The sequence below is a fragment of the Mobula birostris genome, chromosome X, assembly GCF_030028105.1.
Source record: "Mobula birostris isolate sMobBir1 chromosome X, sMobBir1.hap1, whole genome shotgun sequence".
In the NCBI taxonomy this organism is placed as follows: Eukaryota; Metazoa; Chordata; class Chondrichthyes; order Myliobatiformes; family Myliobatidae; genus Mobula; species Mobula birostris.
In genome coordinates, this window is record NC_092402.1 from 44,672,047 (window position 1) to 44,680,956 (window position 8,910).

Below are 8,910 nucleotides of genomic sequence, written 5' to 3' on the forward strand. Positions count from 1 at the left end.
GGAAGAAGAGCTCAGCATCACGGCTGGCGCGAAACTCACTGAGGTGTGGGCGCAAGGGGACAAAGGTGAGGCCCTTACTGAGGGCAGGATGTTCTGCCTCAGAGAGGGGAAGGTCAGAGGGAATTGTGAAGACCCAGTGTGGGTGAGAGCAGGGATCAGAGGGAGGAAGGGGGTTGGTAGTGCCTGAAGAGAGAGTTAGGATGTTCAGGGAAGAGAAGGTGGAGTCTCCAAGGAACGAAGAGCTGGTAGTGGAACCTAAGAGTCGCAGGATTGCAGAGTTGTGGTGTTGGGGGGGAGGGGAAGGTTTCAGCAGCAGCACGTAAAATTGCACATATCATCCTGCTATATGTGGGTGCGGCGCTGGATAGTAAAGACAAACTTAGACCCACTTTTCAGACACCCTGTGTCTTCCATGAATTAGTTTAATGTTTTGAAGTTACAAAACAGAACATTGATGATCAGGATGAGATTTTAAGGATGGTTCAGTTTAAAACAAAAACAGCCAGCATGTGTTCTCCAGAAGGAAACACATAATCGAGTTTTTTTTTGAAGTCAGAAAATGGAAGAATTCAGGAGGTTCATAAAGAGTGAGGACCAGTTCATAATAATCACAAAAAAAAAAAAGAAATGGCTGGCCACATCAGAAAGATTGAGGAGTTTGATTACGTAACAGGTAATTGGCTCATGTATACGAGCTGTTAGAACAGTATTTTGAAGCAAATTAAATAGCCAATGAAAAGCAAGCACCAATTTTGTTGAGTTCATTAGGCTTAAAGGCAACCAGTTTGCTTCAAAGTTTGACTGCTCCAACCAAACTAGCAGAAATGAGTTTTGCTGATATTGTAAAAGTAATGCAGGAACATTTAGAACTGAAGCCATTGTTGATTGCAGAAGCTTTAGACTGCATAAGTGGAATCAAAAAAAAGGGGAGTTCATTTCAGCGTACGTGGTTGAATTGAAGAGATTGCCTGAGCATTGTCAGTTCAGTGATGGTCATAATGATACACTAAGTGATTGTTTAGTTTGTGGAATCTTATAAGGAAGCATTCAAAAATAGTTCCCAACTGAAGCACAACTTACATTTCAAAGAGTAGTGGAAATCGTTGTTTCAATGGAAATGCAGACAGAATGCAACTGAGTTGCAGTCAGGAATGAAAGTGAGCATGAATAAAATTGCAACATCTAAACAGAAACCAGTCCCACCTAACAAATTGTGTTACCATTATGGCAGGGGCTCACTTACACCAAAGCAAAGCAGATTTAAAGGCAAAACTTGCAGAAGATGCAACAAAGTAGGTCACACTCAAAGAACACGTCAGACAGACAAAAATAAATGGTCTGCACAAGGAAGGGAAATGTGGAAAAGACAAGTTGCAGTTTCAAAGAGAGCACTAATCTGCATGCTGTTGATAAAAAAAATCTGATAATGATGAGAGTTACTCAGGATTGTGCAGCCTGAAGATCTACAGCGTGAAAATTAACAATACACAAGCAATATGGCGCACTCAAGAAGTGAACAGCATACTTGGCTTCCGGACTATAGAATTCTGGTGAGACCACGCGTGGAGTATTGTGTTCAATTCTGGTTGCCCCATTATAGGAAGGATGTGGAAGCTTTAGAGAGGGTGCGGAGGAGAGTTGCCAGAATTCTGCCTGCATTGGATAGTGAACTAGGGTTTTTCTGTTTGGATCAAAGGATGATGAAAGATAGAGGTGTATAAGATGATAAATAAATATTGATAGGGTGGGCAACCAGTGCCCTTTTCCCAGGGCAGAAATGGTTAATACAAGAGGACATAGTGATTGGAGGAAAGTATAGGGGGGATATCAGAGTTAGTTTTTACACAAGAAGTAGTGGGTGTGTGAAACATGCTGTCAGGGGTGGTGGTAGAAGCAGATACATTAGGAACACTTAAAAGGCTTTTAATAGGTGTATGGATGATAGAAAAAATGGAGAACTATGGAGGAGAGACAGGTTAGATTGATCTTGGATTAGGTTAAAATGTCAGCAAAGCATCATGTACTGTAATGTTTTATGTTCTATGTACCACAAATGGAAACCACGCTGTTTACAAAAAGTGCAGGGAACGTTAATAAAAAAGAAATAAGTGAGACTAAAAGACGGCATCAGAAAAGACAAACAACAGATATTAAAAGGAGCCCAATAATATTCCATGAGCATAGGAACAGGAAAGGTGTTCTAGGAATAGTGATGCCAGTTGGAGACCAAATAGAGAGTTTACTTATGGAGTCAAAGGGCGTGGCTGAGGTTATAAGTGAGTATTTTACATCAATTCCTGTAAAGGAAAAATATGCTGCTGGAGTCTCAGCTAAGAAAAATATAACTGAGATTCTGGATGGGCTGAAATTTGTTAAAGAGCAGGTACTAGAAGAGCTACACAGAAAGCTCAGGAGGAACTCAAATAGTCAGGGGCTATCAATAGAGGAAAATGGACAGCTGACAATTCAGGTCGGGACCTTTCATTGCAGTTCAGATGAAGGATCTCAACCCAAAATATCAGCTGTCCATTTCCCTTCATAGATGCTGCCAGACACATTGAGTTCCTCCTGAGATGATTTTGTTGCTCCAGATTCCAATATCTGCAGTCTCTGCTGAAAGGACTAGTTGCACCTAAAATAGACAAACCACTTAGTCAATAGTGTGGACAAAACGACAAAAGAGGTGATGGAGCTGGTCAGAGAAATAAATGAGAAATAAATTTCTGAAGGAAGGGCAAGTCAGAAAACATGAAAATCTACCAGTGGAGGAGCGAAAAATAAGTTGTGTGCAAAGTCCAGGTACCTGGCCAAAGACAAGAAGAAAGATAAGGTGAACAAGAGGCAGATAGTTATCCCTTGCAGAGCAGAAAATAATTTCAAGGAGGGTTCCCGAATGAGAAGCAACAGGTATGCTAAGCAATAATCCAAAGCAATAGTCCTGCCGAAGGGTTTTGGCGAAACGTCGACTGTGTACTTTTCCACAGATGCTGCCTGGCCTGCTGAGTTCCTCCAGCGTTTTTTGTGTGCTGCTCCGATTTGCAGCATCTGCAGATTTTCTTTTGTTTGCAATAATCCAAAATGTTTGGTAGAATTGAATAATCCTATCAAATCTTTCTTTTATTCTCTGCACCAGAAACATAATGGTTAAACTGATAACTTTATGTTATTAAATATGGTATTCCCTCATCTTCCTAAATGTGTTTTTGCTTCCAGGTTCTTTCATTAAAATTATTGACTCAAGTGGGATTCATTTAAACCCTTGTTGGCAGAGTTGACTGGGCTGATTGGCTATTTACTTAATTCTTTGTGACATATGTAAGTACTCATGTAGATTAAAATTCACGACCCTGTTTTGGAAGGAATAAACAGATTGCACATAGAATAGGTCACAAGTAAATAGTCATAGTGCACAAATAAGACACAAGTCCTTCATCTGCTTGAATACAATTTTCCCCTCTTGAATACTATTTTCTTCCTGCATCATCATCAATACCATTTCAGTCCACTTAACATTTAATCACAGCCAGTATGATATTGAATGGTTCAGAAAACGTCAAGAAAAGATATAACAATCTGTTAACCCGGTAAGGCCATTGTGATGAGTTTCCATTGTGCCTGAAGTCCTAGCATTATTTTGTTTCTCAGACTGTCAGTTATAAAACTAGAAAATAAATTGCTCAACATCCTTTTATATGTGCAAATCATACAATTTGCAATAGCAATTATTTCAAGGTGAAATTCCAATTGCAAAACTGGAGCAGGTACTTTTGTGTACTATTAACATTTGCATACCCGATATTTTTCCAGTGTTAGGTGTATACCTAATGTCATAACCATACTTGCAGTGTCTTACTGTTATAATATAGAACTCAAAAGTGCTATCTTGAACCATCATGGAACAGTTTCAATATAGCTGGGGTCACATTGTGGATTCCTGTATTTTTAATATTATTTAAAGGAACTCTATAATCTGCATCAGATCTCACTGCAGGCTGTTCAAACAACTTCCAAAATTCACTGAATGTATTAAAATTGACATGGACTACTTTCCCCAGCATTTAGCTGCTGATGTGCTTGTGAATTTGCTGCATCACTGTCTGGTAACAGGGGGGCTGCTGTACAGGACCGAGAAGCTGCAGAAGGTTGTAAATCTAGTCAGCTCCATCTTGTGTACTAGCCTACAAAGTACCTAAGACATCTTCAGGGAGCAGTGTCTCAGCAAGGCAGCGTCCATTATTAAGGACCTCCAGCACCCAGGGCATGCCCTTTTCTCACTGTTACCATCAGGTAGGAGGTACAGAAGCCTGAAGGCACACACTCAGTGATTCAGGAACAGATTTTTCCCCTCTGCCATCTGTTTCCTAAACAGACATTGAACCCATGAACACTAGTATATATTATTTCTGTTTTTTGCATGATTTTAATCTAGTCAATATATACATACTGTAATTTATTTATTATTTTTCTTCTATACTGAGGGAATGGGTAAACAGTGGCCCAAAGATTTCCTCGTGTTCAGATCAGTCAACCATTAATTCGCCTTGCTGTTTGGGATGGCAGACACAAGGTTATCACTCTACCATGTTCAACCTTCTCCTCTGAGGCAGCTCTCTGTTCAATCTGAGCAGAACTGTGATGAAGATGAGTGAGAGTGAGGAAGTGGTGGGTGAGGCATGTCACTACCTACTGAGGGGACCCTACTGAGATCCCATCTCCCTGCTGCTGTAGGAGAATGATATGCTATCACAATGTGACTTCTGGGTTTATGCTGGAGATCAATCCGTCACCGTACAGCATGGTGTACGGCTTCTGGACACCACCAAACAGCCATCTTTACCAATTGAAGGAGAAACTGTTCTCACAATGAGCAGCCTCCCTCCTCCCTTATTTGGTTCACATGCTCCATTTTCCTTTCTGATCATCTGCAGCCCTTTGTTGCCTCCACCTAGCTCCTTTCAACCTCTGCCATATTTCTACTCTTCTCTCCTCTATCTGCCTAATCCCTTCTTCACCTAATCCACCTGTCACTTTACAGCTTTTGCTCCACCCCATCCCTCCATTTTTTTTATAATGGCTATATCCCCTCTACCTTTCAGACCAGATGATGAGTGTTGATCTCTTCACTGATGCTGCTCAACCCTTTGAGTTCCTCCAGCATCTTGCCTCTTGTTCATATGCAGACACAAACAACACTGATATCCTGCCCAAGTGTTCTGTGTCAGCTCTTGTTGCAACCCAACTGACAAATTATAGACGAGGTTTTGGAAGCCAAGGCGTCTGCCTTCTGAGTGTGGCGTATGACTCTAAATTGGCACTGGCATACAACTGCAGTGCAGCCCACAGGAGAGCTATTCAATATCTGTTAGACAGTAAATTACAAAGTTTTAACAACTTTATGTATGGATTGATTCCAATAGAATTCCATTGTTGAAACACAGAACATATTGATTCCAGATTTGACAATTCACTTCCCAAATCTATGCTTATATGCGTTTTGGCTGGATATTATATTTACTCAAGATGTGGCAAAATGAATTAATATTCCACGATAAACTTGGCGTGGATTACTTTCATAATTCAAAGCTAGATTTATTCTGGCAGTTAATAGTTGTTCATTTTGTTCTCCCTCTTCATGTTTAGAGCTGGGTGAATAGAACAAATCCTGACATGAATATGGACTTGTTGGGCTTGCCTAGGCCAAGTTGTTGTGCAATTCAACATTAAGACATGGAATTTCTCCGATACTTATGAGAATCATGGAGTTCTGAGATTGTGGTTGATTATTTAGATACCAATTTTAGGGGAAGACATCTTAGCATAATTTCAAAGTTCAACTTCTACTAATTTCTACTGAACAATCATCGACCTCGATGCAAAATCAGTTTCATCCTCCACAAAACACTGTGAGACTTGCAGTATTTCCAGATCTTTCTACTTATACATACAGTATCTCAGAATACTTTATGATCTAGGATATGAATGCTTTCTCTGTTCTTGTGTCGACTGGTAGCTTATGCACTTTGTAGTTGGAAATTGGACACTTTTGTTTTTTAGGCATCAGACCTACAGCTAATGATGTCACAATTTGCATCGAACCTTGGTCCACTCTTACCAACATAATTTGAGAATATAACTTGTGACTTTGTGGAACAATCTTCATGTAACTGTGAGGATATTACTATACTTGGTTGCTTTAATCATTATTTGAAAAGAAAATCTACTGCAATTGGGAGACCTGGAATGTGGAGGAGATTCACAAGGATGCTGTTGGGTCTTGAAGCAACTGAGCAATGGAGAGAGATTGAGCAGGTCGGGTGTTTTGGATTGAAGTGTAGAACAATGAGGGAGATCTTGTGGAGGTGTATAAAAATTATTTGGGGGCATAGAGAGGATGAATGCACACAGATTTAATCCCCAGCATTGGGAAATCAAGAACAAAATAGCTTAGATTTAAGATGAGCGGGAAGAGATTTAATCGGAATCTGAGGGGCAATATTTTCACCCAGAAAGCAGTCGGTATATGGAATGAGCCAGAGGAAGTGAGTGAGGCAGGTACATTAACGTCATTTAAAAGACACTTGGAAAGTACATGGATAGGAAAGGTTTAGAGGGATACTATATGTGTCAAATGTGGGCAAATGGGACTAGCTTTGTCAGTTGGCATGGAGCATTTGGGCCATTTTCCATGCTGTATGACTTTATGACTCCATGACCTGACTGAACATGTTTGAAAGCCACTGTACTGCTCAAATATCTATGTTAAGTCAACTGATTATACTAAACTGATAGGGAGTGTTTTTTCATTCCTCATGGTGAGAGGTGAATTGGCTGTCTTGTTAGAGGGAAACATTGGTGTCCAAACCTGATCACTGTAACTTTGCAGAGGATTCAATAATAATGGTCTGGTGGTCTACTGGCAGTCAGGCACTCCAACATTGTGTCTCATCCCCCCACCGCACTTCAGTCCCAGAGCTGAGCCAGCTAACAGACTCCAGATCCCATGAGTCTGGTCCCTTCTGCCTTCACTCCTCTTGTATTCATCTCTCTGCACAATCCCTCCCATTCTTCTGGTATTCCCCAGGGGAGTGATCTGCTTGCACATGAAATCCTCTGGTCATGCTGGAGTACTCTCTGCTGATGGGCACTGTCACTTAGCTGCTGGAGGACATGAAACCATTCGGCATAGAATCACTGTGTCCATTGCTAAGTAGGACATCCCTGGTAGCTTTTTCCTGTCTACGAGAATCACCTAATGACATAATCATAAATCAACTACAATGCATAAATTAGTGATTTGTTCCAAGCCTGATTATAAAGACCACACAGATCCTGGTTGATTTTCAATGGCTTCTGTACTTTTGTTTCTCATTTTCAAACCACAATTGAATCTGTGTCCACCAGCCGCTGAGAAATGCAAATCACAGCTACTCGCTGTGTGCAAAGTCTTTCCCTAAATCTCGTTTAGTATGTTGCCCATTGGACTTAAACCAAGGTTTTCTTATCAGTCAACTGAAACCATTTCTCTTCATTCAGTTTGTCTGGATTCTTCAAACTCTATCAAACTTTCTCTTAGCCATCTCACCTCTAAGAAGTACTGTAGCCATTCTAGTCTATCCATTAAATTGAAGGACGCCATCCCTGGAATTATTCTTGTAAGTATCCTCTGTGCTTTCTCTCTTAGGTCTTCACATCCTTCTTAAAGTGTAGTGCCAAGAACTGGATAGAAACCTGTTTGTGATAGTGAATCCGTAGAATTAATTGCCACAGATGGATGTGGAGGCCATGACATTGGGTATATTTAAAGTGGAAATGGCTAGATGCTTGATTAGTAAGGGTGTCAAAGGTTATAGAGAGAAGGTAGGAGAATGGGGTTGAGAGGGATTATAAATCAGCAATGATAGAATGGTGGGGAATAAGCTACAGAGGCAGGAATTGGCGAGTGTGGCAGTCAAAGAGTCGGGGCCAATACAGATTAGATCAGTTAGGTCAACCTTGGGAATAAAGGTTGATTTGTTATTGTTACATGTACTGAGATACAGTGAAAAACTTTGTTTTACATGCCATCCATACAGATTATCTCATCATATCAATAAAATAATACAGTTACAAATAAAGTACAGTGCATGAATATTATAAAGTGCAAAGCTACAATGAGGTAGGTTGTGAGGTCTTATCATACAAGGTAACCATTCAAAAGTCTAATAACAATGGATATAAGCTATCTTTGAACCTGGTAGTACATGGTAGGCTTTTGTATCTTCTGCCAAATAGGAAGGGGGAGAAAAATGTGAAGGGTGGGAGTGGTCTTTGATTATGTTGTCTCCTTTACCGAAGCAGTAGCAAGTAGTGTCACAGAGTCCATGGATGCTGCCTGGCCTGCTCAGTTCCTCCAGCATTTTGTGTGTGTTTCTTGCATTGGGAGGCTGGTTTTTGGGATGTGCTAAGCTGTGTCCAGAACTCTCTGCAGTTTTTTGCAACCTCCAGCCATACCATGGTACATCCAGATGGGATACTTTCTAAGGTGCATCAATAAAAATTGGTGAGGGTTGATATGCAGAATTTCTTTAGCTTCCTGAGGAAGTTAAGTTGGCAGTGCACTGAGTTGGACATGACATCTACATAATTTGACAGGACAGGCTGTTGGTGATGATCATTTCCAGGAGCTTGAAGCTGTCAGTCCTCTCAACCACAGTAGTGTTGCAAACAGGAGCATGTATGCTGTCCCTCATCCTGAAGTCAATAACCCGCTCTTCCATTTTGCTGACTTTCACAGAAAGGTTCCTGCATGCAAGCATGAAAAGTAGGAATGAGGTTTCGTTTTCGGTTGGCCTGTGAATGGATTTGTCTTTCCTGCAATCATGGGTGACTATCCATGTTTCTGACCTGGTGTTGGAAGGAAGGTCATTAATA